The sequence below is a fragment of the Lepisosteus platostomus genome, chromosome 9 (genome assembly GCF_059453375.1).
Source record: "Lepisosteus platostomus isolate fLepPlt1 chromosome 9, fLepPlt1.hap1, whole genome shotgun sequence".
Classification (NCBI taxonomy): Eukaryota; Metazoa; Chordata; class Actinopteri; order Semionotiformes; family Lepisosteidae; genus Lepisosteus; species Lepisosteus platostomus.
Window position 1 is genome coordinate 5,228,563 of NC_142619.1, and position 15,132 is coordinate 5,243,694.

Below are 15,132 nucleotides of genomic sequence, written 5' to 3' on the forward strand. Positions count from 1 at the left end.
CTGTCTGAGGGACTGATGAGACAGCACACTCAGCAACTGTTAAGTGAAGTGAAAGACAGCTTGTGTTGTTTCCTAATTAGCAGGGCTTAAGTGTCTTTAAGTGGAGAACACGATCGGTCAAAGGTAAGTTTACAGGCATGTCAAATGACAAAAAAAAAAACCTGTGAAACAGCTTTAGCTGGAGATTTAAAAATCTGATGTATTTTTAATCCCATTTCAGATGACCATGTTATAAACATAAAGCCCAGGAAAAATTCACCAAGACAGTGGTATCATCCAAAGAGAATATATACTAGGGCCCATACTCAAGAACATTCAACACAAAATATAATAATGTTTTTCTAGAAATCATGCAACCCAAAGAAAAACTTGACAGTACCAAACACAGTTTATTCTTGGTTTGCTCATGATTTAGTCATGTTTGTTACCTTGGAATTATAAAGCCTTTATAAATAGCAATGGTAACTTGGAACCTGGAGAACATTTAAATGTATGAGTTCACTGAAATTAAAAGGCACTCACAGCCCAGAGAAGTGCTTACTGTACATGTTAGGTTTGCCATTTCTATTTGAGGTTTAAGAGATTTCTCCCATCAAGTATTGAAATCTGTTTTAGAATAAACGACCTTTGTTAATATCCAGTTCCAGCTCATGTGATTTAACACCTTTTCTAACATTATTCTGACACTTACACTTGAAAACATGTGAACTCCTATACTGCTGAACGTCCTCCACTTCAGTGATGGACACCCAATCATTTAATGCAGAAGAGTAACAGAAAAGCTATCTGGCAATTATTGCATATTACATGTAGAGGAACACATTACTCCTTGAAATGTAGCCATGTGCTAATCTCACTTTTACGCAGGTTCGAGGGTCAAATCATCAGCGACACTTATCAACTCAGTGTTCTTGCTACAAAGAAGTGGTTTGAGCAATAATGTTTAACAACAGTTATTGTTGTTGTTGCCTAATTGACATATTTTCAATTATGGCCACCAAACAGCAAGGGGCAGTGTTTGGGAGAGTCAACCACCACATCCCTGATAAACACATTTTTATGCCTGGATTTGGATGATCTCTATTAATTTGTATTAAACAAAATGAATAACATTCTTCAGAAACGCCACAGATACGCTTATCACACGGTTATTGTTACTACTATATTACTAATAATCGTAATTCTTGTACCACCTTTTCAGACCTCAGAAGTTCAGCAACGTTAAGACTGCCCAGTACTGGGAAGGAACTAACTCCATACATTCATTATTTAACAACTTTATCGAGTACAATGGTGTGGGGGAGTCAGTGCCCATCCAGGCAAGCAACAGGTGTGAGGCAGGATACACCCTGGACAGGACGCTAGTCCATCGTAGACAGAGACACGCACACACTCACCCCAGGGACAGTTTTCCCTGACGCCAACTAACATACCAAATAACCAAGATAGCTCAATGGGCTAAACCACTGTCATGGATGCCCAAATACTTCCAGGAACATAGGTTCAAAAACAAATCCCACCTCCAGCTTTCAAAAATCACCAGTGAACCTGTCTTTGAACTGGGGGAGGAAACCAAACTGTAGCACAACTCTACTCATCCAAAATGGAACAGCCGATATGCTAACCACCACACCATCGTTCTGCCCATATATTTATTATTAATATTATTATTATATTATTTATTATTATTGAAGTTTTTGAAAGTATGTACTGTATAATTTGAAAATTAGGTAGTATCTATTTTATTTGATTAACTATGGAGTGCAAATCTTAATTTACAACTTCATAACAAAAACTGTCATTAAAGAAGAAGCTGTTAAAGAAATATGTATAAATGACTGTCTGACATTTGTCGATAGCCAAGCAATTATTCACTAACAAGGGTCACTTATAAGCAGTGTATTTGTACCCTATTCATATCCTTTCATGTGGGTGGAGCCATTATGGGAGGAGAACGTGGTGGAAGTTGGTGGAAATATTCAAACGAGAACTTCAAAGGCCGAAGAGGAGAAGGGTTTCACGTGAACAGCAGTCCTCAGAGATGGGCGAGCGCCGTTCGGAAGGGAGCTGGCCATGGCTGACCGAAAAGGAGTTGGGTTCAGATCCCCGTAGTGACGGAGACAGGCACCAGTTTAGTAACGGAACGCAACCCGGAAAACTTCTACCTTTCATAAGCGGCTAACACATGAATTTACAGCACCAGTACGAAGGTTTTCCTGGAATCTTGAATCTACGTGGAAAGTCAGGAATTCCTCACCACAACCTCTTACAATGACATCAGGATATTACTGTACATCAAACAAGATTTTCAATGGCTGTCCTGAAATCACAAACCTCCGGGAAAGGATCTGATTTCCCAAGGCTGTGGCAGTTTTTTTTTAAAGCACTGCCCCACCTGTTTTGTGCAAGAGCTAGCTGCCCCTTCAGCATGGAGAAAAATCGTCAGCTTCAACTCTCCAGGAAATGCAGACGAACAAAACCGAGACACCGATATTTTATAAACTTCCACACACAAAGAAGGAACAGCCGTTTAATAAAAAGCTCAGATCACAAGTCTCTGACACCAACGTGCAAGACTGATGTGCAGAGCTACAGTACATACAGGAAACTGCTCTTTGAAGAAAAAAAGCTTTTCTGTTAGTCGGTGCTCTGCTCAGCCCCGTCTAAATTACTGTGACTTAACAGATAGGAAACAAAAAGTGTACTAATGAAGCTTCTTTGGATCAAGCCATGCAAGTTTTCTATGACTAAATGCATACAGTTGCTACTTTGTATTTTACATGCAAATCTGGAGTCACATTATTGTCTCTTAATAGAGCGAGCAATAAATGTGTTCTGGTTAACTGCAAATGAGCTTCACCACTCAACGACATGACCTTAAAATTGATGGTGGCTGTCCCTTATATCTACAATACCTTAGCTACACCCTTACTGTCACTAAAAAATAACAAATGTCAGCTCAACAAGGGATATTAGCTCTGGTTGAAGGCCATGTTGAAACAACATTCACAAAGGAAGGTATACTGTATACCTCTGGAGTGAAATGTGGCAGCCATTTTGAAATCAGCTCTCCACCTACCTGCTAGACTCTAATTCAGGCTTGACTGGGAGGTGGAAAAACAGAAGATGATACAGACTGCTGCATGTTTATTAATCTTAAAAAAAAACACCTGGAGGCAGGAAACAATTGTCTAAGCTGCAACAATCAGACATATTACAGAAGGCGACGGAAGAAATGACCAAGAGCAGTCTGGAGCTCCATCCCACAAGAATACAGACCCATTAATTCACATGGAAATCCTTTACTTGGGTACTTTTCTAAATCAAACGAAACTACCTCAAGAGTGTAAAAGTGTTCCATTCATCTTACAACAAGAACGACAAAAAAAAAGTCATCCTGCCTAAACTATTAAAAGTTTTAGACACTTACTCATCTTCATAAATTAAAGTACACCAGCAAAAAGATATCTAACAAAACTACATTGAAGAAGTCTTCAACATACATAAACAGTATTTAAACAATGAAGTAACTTTCCTCTACAATCATGGTTATGAAATGGATAGGTACTCTTTGACACAAACCATTAATTATCCGTTTTAGTGTCAAATTAATAGTGACAAATGATCACTATTTTGGTTTATACCAAGCCAAGAAGATGGTGTGAACAGCAAGCCATATACATTCAAAATGGATTAGATTAAAGAGACCGCTTTTTACAAAACTTGGAAAAAAACATCAAGTCTCATACAAAAGGCTAAGCTTATAGTAGAACCACTTAATTATGAAGAATGCACAAAAAGATAGAATTGGTTGACAACTGCCTTTCCCTATTCAGGAAAACTAGTAAACCATCTTTAAACAAATACAATAAGGCAATATCTTTGAAAGACACACAAAAAGCCTGGACTAACAACAAAGTACAGTACATACAGAACCTAGGCTTAACCTGCAACATTGCTTCAAAAGCAAGGAGATCAACAACAACCGAGAAAAAATAAAAAAGGTATTAATGGACATGGCTAAAGACTAACATGGTTGAAATGTATTTTTTTTTTAAGGCAGAAATCCAAGTTAACTTATTTGATAAAAATGACAGGTAAAAAAGTTCACCCTATCATAGATGGTGGAATGTTACAGTTAGAGATGTGTTCTTATATCTCTTTGGGGATCATGCATCGTTATGCATCTTGCAGGAACAGGAGAAGAGGAATGCACATCTTCCTTACTAAATTATTTCCCGGAAGTCACAGAACTCAATGCAACACAGATTCACAATTTGTTAAAAAGGCAGAATTTAGACACGGAATACAGAATGATTTTTAGGACTTTGGACTCCTAAAGGTAAGGTTGTGAATCCCCCCAAATGCATTTGAAATACTGCAGTTGAACATTTGAGCAAAATACTTGACTGAAGATTGCTCCAGTAAAATAACAGTCTAACGGGTGCAAATCTAAGTTGCTTTGGATAATAGCTGTAGCAAAAATACATAAAATGAGGAAACTGTACTAAAAGTGACCTCTTAGAGGCGGGGGGGGGGGGGTCCAGGAAACCCATAGACTTGAAACTAAATACTCAAACACTGCTTATGAGGAACATGGAGTTAAATGTAGCAAAACAGAAGGTTAATATCCATCCCAATATACCGTACAATGTTGTCTGTGTTTTTCCACAGAAGTTGAACAAGACTGAGGAATGTGAATGTTTTTCAGTTCAATAAGAAGCTGCATCCTTATTTAGCTGCATATTGCAAAGGGGAGTAATCTGACAGTAAGTTTGACTTTACAAGACCCTTACATTGGTTTATCAACTCGATTGGCAGCATTATTTCTTTGTGCATACAAAAGCATGGCACAAAAACGACAAACACTCCAAAAATCAAGAACCAACATATAATTTTTATACTCGGAAATATAATTCTAACCTTACCGGCAATATGAACCAAAAATAATGAAGAAATTGGAAAATCATAATTAAATAAAGAAAATAAAAATAAAACATATATATATATAATTCTGCACATTGCCTGTTGGGTGTCTAGATATACAGTACAATATTAAAAAATGAGAAAATTCCCAGGCTAATTTGCCTAGTCACTCTACCTATACGTAGGATTTCCAGAGGGCCTAGCAGGACACACAAAATAGTTAAACCACTCTTTTTGCATCAGTCCAGACTATTTTAAGTATTATTCCCTAACAGAGAAAAACGTAATGGTTTTGTTAAGATCTACATACACTCTGTTAAACATACTGTATATGCTAAAGGAACAGTACCATAAGCAGGTGGAAATCTAAGGTTGAAACAAGTTAAATCATCAAAAGTGAGAGTTTTTAAACACCGATTGAGTGAAAAGTAACAAGGAGCAACAGTATGTCTGGCTCATGAGTAAATAAAGCCCACCAAATTTATTCCAATTTCAAAGAAGACCTGGACACCACAAACTCAACGGTTTGAAGATGTAAAGTCTTATGCCCTCTGTCACACAAGACAAACATGCACATCACTGGGAGAAAACTACATCTCTCGACACGCGGACCTCATAAAGCTTTTCCTCAGATGACAGCAAAAAAAGAAAAGCAAATCTGACCACGCGCACATTCACGAAAAACCAGATCATATCGAGTAGTTTGGGTCACAGATTGTGTTAGTCGCGTACAGCACTGAATTCCCTGGATACATTACCAGCTAAATGTTTTCAGTCGCTTTATTTGACACTTCTCTTTAAGACCCACCAAACAATGACCAAACCAACGTCCTCTTCAAAATAAAAAGGGGGGTGGGGGGGAAGCGGCGTTCTCAGTCCTTCTAGGAAAAAAAACAAACAATTTTCTACTCTAGACTTCATTATGCGTTTGCATATATGTATCCATTTGGGGCTTCTTGTGTTTTTGCATTTTCAAAAAAAAAATTGGCATTTGGTTTGAATTCCCCCTGAGAAGCCTCTGCCTTTTATAGAAAAAGCTGAGGACAGCAGAATAAAGCCCTTGTGCCTGACAGGCTCCCACCACGCCTCTGTCTACCCCCAGCCCCTCACACAATATCTGTCAACTAAGACACAGTGCCAACCTGGCATACTGCCACCAATTTAAAAATAAACAGGAGAACTCTGCCTCTCTGTCATTTATCACGTAAGAAATCTTTTCTCCTTCCAGGGTTGCTGTTTCAGTTACTGAGGAGGAACATTTTTTGGGGAAAAAAAAAACCTAAATCAGCACACTGGAGGTGCCCGTTTTTATTTTGTTGTTGTTTTTTTTCTGCCATGTAGTGAGGACAAGCCATTACCTTTCTTCTTCCCTTCCACAGCACCAATGGCTGAAGGGCAGGGAGGAGTTCTTCCACAGGAGAGTAGATTTTTTTCGCGCGTGTGTGTGTGTGTGCAGAAGTCTAGGATCGCGGAGCTGAATGAGTGGTATTTTGTTAGCGATTCCGTCTATGCCCTTGCCCTTTTCTTATCGAGCGAGACACTGGCCAGATGCCAGCCTTGCCTGGCAAGTCTCGGATCTGTCAAGGACAAACAGAGAGAGAGAGAGAAAATATGACCATGCAGCCACATTATGACTGCTGTAATGCAGTCCCAGATAAAAGGTAGAATATGCTGGGTCTGCTTTGTTTTTTGTTTTCTTGTTTAAAATGGTTTCGTCCATTGGAAAACAATGTCTGGTGGTGGTGGGGGGGGGGGGGGTGTTGGTTGAAATGAGAACAGTCATGTGCGCACACACCGCCTGTAACAAAAGGCTCCTTTATTTTGGCCGTGTCTAGATAAGGAGGCTCCTTCGTGCACAGAATTTCACACATGAGAGACACAGATCCCATGCCCTCTGTCTACGGCCCGAGAAGCCCTTCTCAGAGAATACCATCAGGTCGGTGCTGGTAAAAGAAGCTGCAGATTTCTGTTCGGATTCTTAACTCGGGCCAAAACCCATGTGAGGGGGGGGAAAAAATAAATATCGGGGCCTCTTTAAAAACGTGCCCGATAGCCTGCTTGTAACATAGCTCTCTTTGTCCGGCCAAATTGATGAACAAAAACAAATTGAAGACGATGTTTGCTCCTCCTTCAAACAGCTGGCAGTGATTGGCAAACAGTGACATGAATCCGCATGAAATTATTGGGATTTCGTCAATAACTGGATTTCCACCAATCAAACTCTGCTGCAATGAAAATTTTCACAGGAGGCCTTATGCCCCAGGCTGGAATTAGCACACATTTTGGTTCATCTCTATCTAGCTGCCTGTACAGTATGTTCTTGAACAGTACAGTTGTCAGCGTTGCAGGCTGGTGCATCATATCAGCAGAGCCGAGTGTATTCCCACTCCCAGTGGCAGCCTGGCTGAAACCCTCACCACGATAAAGCTAAATCTAAAAGCCACTGGATTTCCGAGCACACATTTCACAAACTTCCTTTTTTTCCACGGCTGATGCTGTTAGGCCCATGCATTGTGATTACTCTCGTGGCGAGATTCCCCTACACCTTCATCTTCCACACAGTATACACGCACTTCAATTTCTGGAATGTCTGAAATTCAATTCAAGAAAATCAGAAGCCATTATCAGGTGCTCAAAAAATACAAAAAAGCATGTATTAGATTGCTGAAGAACTCCCAACAGAAACAGGACAACCATTTTTACCTTTCTTTGCATTCAAAGCTTTATAAGAACATACTATTCTGCCCAAGAATAATCTACGATTAGCCCTCTCTATAGTATAGGATTTGTTCTGATGCTACTGCCAGCATTAGTTTTTGCAGAAAACATTTTCTTTCCACCAAAGATTGTCTCTAGAAGCTATAGTTCTGCCTGATCTCTGAAACTAAAGCTCATCCACTGCTGACATCAATGAAACGAATTACAACTCTGTGCTGAGATGATTTTATAAACCAGCTATGTACAGTACTATCGTTTTTTGTATGTGCATGTTTGCAGAAATGCTAAAGAAACAACCGTTGTATGTTTTTTAGTGGGTTGATGGTAAATCACATTTTCTAAATATATGCAATATGTTATGATTAGGATTTTCACTTAGGAACATTCTTATTTTTGCTGCATAGACTGTATAATAACACAACATTGGTCTTTTCAAGTTGCCCGGCGAATGTTTTGAGATGACCTGACAGCAGCAAGTGTTTTCTTCACGGTCTGACAAAGTGGGGATCGTCTCATTTAAAGTGTTGATTGTAAATGAATTAGCTTTGCATTTTGTGCGGTTGTGGATTTGCCTCAAAAAAAATTTATTCACAGTGAAATTAACAGTTTAACCTTTGTCAGAACGTCAGAAAGCAGAGAGATTATATCAAAAGCTTGAAATACATTACAAAAAGAAAATATTTGCAGCTAAGCGGTTATATTTAAAAGATGAGAGATATTTTAAATTGCTAAGCACCCACATGTTCTTGATAGCTACAATTTAAAATAAGCAAATTAGTACAAGGCCTTCAGATTCAAATACCAGTGTTTTATTACTGAATCTTGTACAGTACAAAAACAGGCCCTAGTTCAAATAGTACAAAGCCTACGTATGATAAACTGGCACCTGTTTTTTTCTGTTAGATTTTAATTGTTAACAATGCTCTTTTCTGTGGTTTGGACTGCTGAAACCAAACATTTGAACAAATGCAAATTGCATTCTTTTTATCCTAATAAATGAGGCATTCATTATCATAGAGGGTAGCGCTTTAAGATCGCAGTATTGACTAAGCTGATGTCTTGGCATTCCATTTGCTAACATGCACCTAGATTAAAATAGCTATCAAACAGTAAGTTCTTTATATTGTCAAAGTCTTTGTGGTCCACTTTCAAGAATTTCTCCCAACGCATGACCATCTCTGCACTGCAGGGCCACATGTATTGAGACTGCCTTTTTGGAAACACAATAGGGAACAACCCAGTTCTTGATATTTGACTGCCCAGCATAAAACAATCACCGCTAAAGCAAAAATCCCTTTTGTGATCTAGGCAGCTTTGAAATAAGCTTTAAAAATATATTTTAAAAATATTTAAAAATAAGCTTTAAAAAAAGTACAAAAACTAGAATTACATACCTAAATGTATTAATAACTCACAATTTTTGAGCTCACATGAAAAATGAGACAAATGGAAGACCACTCTCTTGCCCAATGCCTTTTTTAAAGAAGGCACAATTTCCGTAGGGAATTTCAAAATAAAGTAAACAATTATTGACTGTATTTTGTTTTTCTTTTGCAACTTCACAGTTCAAATGTCATTGTACACTGCAATTGCAACCCCCCACCCCAGAAGAAATAGTTTCCTTCTGCGGAGTACAGTACAGCTTAGGAAGAAGATATTTTTAAAGAAGCACTATTTTCACAAAACTGGCAGCCTCACATAGAGTACATGACCAACCAATATCTTTTTTTTTTTGACAGAATCAGGAACAAAAGTATACAGCTTTACTATAGATATATACAGATATGCACGTTAACTAATATTTTCTACTTATACGGCTAATTGTGGGATGAAATGTCCATAACAGCAAAAATGTTATAGTATATACATTTTATGACGAGATATATAGTTTTGAAACAACATAAGATAAATGCATCAACATCACCGATGCCAATAAAAAAAGACACTTGGATCTCAGATCAGGATACACCAGATTCAGTTTGAAAATGGCAAGGTGTTTCAATGAATTTACCGAATCACAGGCACAAGGTGTGATGATCATGGCAGAATAGCCCAAACTTCAAGCAAAAGAAGCCGGCCCACCAACAAGCATGGGTGGATCTTGTGATAAGAAAAATTAATAGTGGTGAACAGCTAAGGTTAATTAAATTCATCATCTTGAAGACACAGGCGATTCTTGTGGTTTCTTTAGTTATGCAAGGACTGATTTGTAGTAAGGTAGTCAAGGCTTGTTGAAAAGGAGCATTTTGAAGATCTGTTCAATCCAGAATAGATTATTAAATCTGCCAAAAACACCATCCCCCCAAAAAAAATGATTTGGAAAGGTTCTTCATACTCATCTTCAAGAAAAAGGGACAAATCTACCTGTGGCAATTAAATAAGATTCTGTGTTTTCACACGTGCAAACCCATAAAATTTTCCCAGAATGGTCTCATTACTCTGGCTGAAGAATTACATCCAAAAGCCAAGTGGGGATTCAAACTCTCAAAAGGAGCAGCTTTTTAGAGCATGGCGGTTTGGACTGCTGATTTGACATTTCGAGTCTGACAATCGTGAGGTACTCTGGAAGGTCCAGCTGAAATATGGATGGCCTCCAACATTTGTCGGCATTCTTTGCCTGCTTCTCGGCAATATATGTGCAGTACTCCTCGCTAATGGATCCACTACAGAGCACTTTGAAGTCATTACAAAAGTCAAATAAAGGTGCGACATCACCACAACTCCATTTTCAATATTTGTGAGTGCCAGGTTTCATTTCACAACAGGCAAGTCCGCACTTGAAATGCAACTTATGCTGCTGATGATAAATTACTCACCCTCTAACAACTCCTGTCCCAAAACTAAAACCATTCTGATTTTCAATCGTCAAACTCCAGGACACCGATAAAGCTGCAGTCCATGCTTTGACAGCAAGATATTTTAGTTGGTCGTGCTACCTGGATGACAACAGACTCTATGCTTTCTAACTTAGCTAAGGCAATTGCACCAAAAGGGATGACAGATATGGTCAAAGTAAACATGTTGACAAATAACACAAATATCAATTTCTAGGAGATTATGGGCCTTGAAGAAACAAAATGGAGAAAGCATTATCTGGAACAGAGCCCAAAACTTTGAGACCCAAAGATGTCAGAACAAGGAAACAAAGTGAGAGTATTGAAGAGACCTCACCATGATCAATGCGCCTAACCTGTCAGAGTGTGTGTGTAGATCTGCTTTATGAGTCACCTTTGGAACTTAATCATACTTGACTGGTATACTGTACAATGAAATGAATGAATACTTTCATTGTAAGAGTGCTACTTTTACAGTATACTACAGTATGTATAAGACCTACTGTAAAACACATCCTACCCAGTATCTGAGATTTCTACAGCTGTGCAAGTGGGCACTAAATGTTTTCCTTCTGAATGGCCTTGAAAGGCTTAATTTTGGATAATTATTTATTTAGGAGCTTCAGCTATCAGTAGCTCCTACCCTTTTTTCAGGTTTGTGAAGGGTGTGTGAGAACACAATATATCTCACAATTTGCGATTTATTGTTTAGCTTGATCCAGAGCTGTCACTGCAGGGGAAATATCTGAGTGTTTTTTTTTTGCCATTTGAAAATTCAGCACCGGCGATTTCATCAGAGTGTGTAATTAAAATTAAGGGTGAGCAATATGTGTCTTAGGCTTAAAATGAAGTCTTAAAGCTAAGCTCTCCAACTCTGGGCCTGTCTTATAAAATTTAAATGAGCCAATTATTCAGTATGCTATAAATGGCATTGTGTAATTATTGAAATATGCAAATAATTGAAATGCAAAATAAGGGGTAAGTACGTTATGTTTTTTTCAGTTAAAATTGATATAATTGTTAACATAACACAAAAACACCAAAGTAAAAATCTATGAAATTTCAATCTTTATCAAGCATTGCACATTCTAACAACATGCATGGACAGAGGTATTCACAAATTAAGACTTAATTAACATTTAGTGTCTGGCATTAGTTCATATCACAACACGCAAATATATTTTTGCTGCTTTGGCTGCCCTGTTGATATCTATCCTATTATGCGCTTATTTAATATTCTACAGTACGCAAGAAACTTTGAGGGCACTGAAACTGAGAAAGCAGTTTCCAGGCAGCAACTGTCCGTAGCATTTTTTTCCCCGAAGAGAACTGAAGTCGGATGATTTGCAATTGCAGAAATTCTATTGGCTTACATGCTGGTGTCGAACTGCTGTCTATGCTCGTGAAGCTTAAATTTGTAAAACAAAAATACCACTCGGTATAATTAATTCTCAGCAGAAAATTTTAGTATTTTTCTACTATTAATTTCCGCTTTTAAACCTGCAAATATGTACACTACCCTATGAAAGTAGGCCCGCTCGGCACCTTACCTTACAGTAGATATGTAGAATTATCCCTCCTTTAGAAAAAAAAATCATCTAATCATCGGGATGTTGTCCAGGACATTTACAGAATCTCTCATGTAGCTTTTGAAAAATCCTACCTTATGAGTTATTGGTTGTTTCGTTGGTTGAACAGAGATTTCATTCCATGGCTTAAGCCAACTGAAGCCCTGCTGCTTCAACAGCCAAGTTCCTGTTTTATTTTTTTTCTCCTTCAAAATCACCCTACATTTTTGTTTACGCACGTGTTCAACAACTAATAAATCTTCCCGTCTTTACGGTTATTTTAATGTGTCTCCCATGTTCATGCAGGTTCATAGTTTCCACTGCTGTCTAATTCTATACCTCATCTATTTGTGCAGATGCACTGGCAGACAGATATTGTTAGAACCATGACTTTAAAAAAAAAAACTCATTAGTCCTGGACAAAGCCACTCTATAATTGATAATATTTCAGAAAATGCTGTGTTGTTATAAATGCCTTTGTTTGTTTTCTAAAAAAGCAACTGCCTTATTTTTTCTAATAATAGATTGCAACAAATAAGGAAAAAAAAACATCAAAGCGCAAAGCTTTACAATGATGTTTCGCCATTCCTACAGTATATTGTACTCAGATTTGATTGCCTGTATCACGAGACTGCTCAATGCGCTCCCTTCTCCTCTGACATACACTGATTTCACTTTAGGTCATGTAAGGACATATTTCAGTATCAGCCCCTGGTGAAAAACAAACAGGCTTGAACTTTCACTGTTGTTTAAGTTGCTCGCAGAGCTACAGTATAAAACATGTGAACACATGGAAACAACAAACAACAATCTACATAAAATAAGCTACAAAGGCATATTTACAGAAACATTTTCACACTACAGTGCTATTACCGCATAAATACAAGTTATACGGGTTGCCACGAGTTATAAGCTTGGGTGGTGCGACATGAAAGATGAGTAATTCTCTTGAAAGTGACTTGACTTCAAAGAGTCAACAGAGTAAAAATCTGTAAAAGCAAACAAAAACTCTCACTGCACTATTACCAACTCTGACCTCCACAGAATTGTAAGGGCTGCTTTCGAGCACAAGATAACATTAGCAAACAATATCTAAACAAAGGAAATGGAAAAATATGATCCTGCTCAATCACAGCGCAATTTACCAGCTGAAATGCAGCAAAATAAATGGGGCTGAAAACTTTTAATTGGCTTTTAAGCACAAACATTCCTTCTTCATTTAAACCACAACGAATCAGTCAACATAAATCTGCAACGTCTCTCTCTCTTACCCCAAATCTGTTACTTTTATTACCCTCTCTGAATGCAGTATCACTTTTGCTGGAAAAACAAATGAAGTGTCACATTGTTACTATTGGTAGAAAAAAAAACCCTTTTAAAAACAGATTATTTTCTGAAAAAGCACCAGCTGAAAAAAAAATTGTACGGCCAGCAAGTTGTTCCCCAAACGATCCCGATTGCGCTTCTGCTGAAACACAAAAGGGCTACGTTTTAATCTGACTTGTTGTGCCACTGGGACACATACTGCAAAATCTGAAACATCCGTCTGGGGGGGGGGGGGGGGAACTTTCAAGAAAATAAAAAAGAATCCCTGAGATTATTCTCCTGCAGCAACCTATTTCGTAAATGACACCCGCCTGTGTTCGGGATCTGTGTGCAAAAGAGCGCGAGCCTAAACTCAGTGAAACACACTGACGGAGAGATGGGACGGTTCAGGTACACATGCAGCAATAAAAAAGCACAAAGTGGGTCTGATAATTAAAATGATTACCCATGTTAGTTCTAAGTCGTGCCCTGGTTTGCTATTCTATGCAAGCTTTTGCTTCCCCACAGACTGCCTGGCAGTCCACTCTAAGCAGGGCCTATAATGAAAAGTTGGCACACAGACCATCTTAACCCCAGCTGGCACGCAGAGACACAAACAAAGGTATTTCAGCCTGTGCCGCCATATATTCAAGACCGGGAGACACAGAGAGAGAGAGGGTGAGACGGGGGGGGGCGGGAAATAGCGGGGTTGCACACAATGAGGTCCCTGACAACCATAGAGGGGGGAGGAAAAAAAAAAAGTTCCTTGGTATGTTGGATTTTTCCAGCCTGCCTCAATTGACCTGCAAACCTTTGTGACTGGAACAAATGCAAATAGCGGTGACTTGCTCACACAAAATACTAAAGGGTATTCAAATTAGCCCCCGCCAACAATACTCTACTGCCCAAAGCTCGGTGAATATACAGTCTGGGCTTCAATGGCACAATGTCTGAGAGGCAACAGAGGGGTGAGACTAGCGCTCTACCAGTCTCGCAGGAGAGTCACAATCAACTTTTATTTATTCTTCTCTGTGGCTTTAATTAAACACGTCTAATCGGCTGCATTCTCTCCATTTCCCCATAACTTTCACGGCATTCTCCTCCTCCAGCCCAATTGCACCCCACCACCACCGCCATCTCCATGCTGTATTTGAAAACCAGACTTCTTCACAGGCAGCCCCCCCCACATTTCTGTAGGGAAGAGTGAAGTCCTTTCACTTTACAGGCCCAGTGATGGATCCTGTTTTTGGTGCGCGCGGGTTTTAGTGCAGACCGCCTTTAAAAATATTATTTTAACCTTCAGGCGCTTCCACGGGAAGATACTTCAGCCACGTCCTTTCTCTGCCAACGCAAACTGGAGTTGAAACCGGGGAAAGCAGAAAAATGTCTCTCAAGTCATTCTATTCCAAGGCATTCTACCTGTTAACCACAGATAATCTGCAGTGTTCTTGAACGTTGAACAGCATTTTTATGAGGATTGTTTTTATATTCATGAAAGCTTTTAGGACAGAATGAAAAACATTTCACTGCAGTAAGAGACTGCTTGCACATGTTACCTGTAGTAATCACAGTGCGGCCATAAATGCTAAAATGATTCTGCAGTGAAACGTGGCGATCATGGAGGTGCCCTATAGTGCAACTCCTGTAAATACAATTGAGAATATAATTCGTTCCTAAAAGAAATAATTAGCACGAGTAAGAGAAACTTTAAAATATTTCAGGAGATGATTTGTGCATGTGCGGAAATAGTGTAAGCAGAATTGTATAGTAGCGCTACCCTC

General features: G+C 38.8%; 2 long non-coding RNA genes across 6 annotated transcripts in view; both read right to left on the reverse strand.

Annotated features, from left to right (window-relative positions):
- Nucleotides 1-15,132, reverse strand: part of LOC148654438 (uncharacterized) — a 133,927-nt gene that overhangs the window by 61,223 nt on the left and 57,572 nt on the right. The gene's annotated exons all lie outside the window — the stretch shown is intronic.
- Nucleotides 2,642-3,599, reverse strand: LOC148654440 (uncharacterized). Its single transcript, XR_015941449.1, has 2 exons — nt 3,025-3,599; nt 2,642-2,843 (listed from the first exon to the last, which is right to left on the reverse strand). It is a non-coding gene; the product is annotated as an uncharacterized LOC148654440 (long non-coding RNA).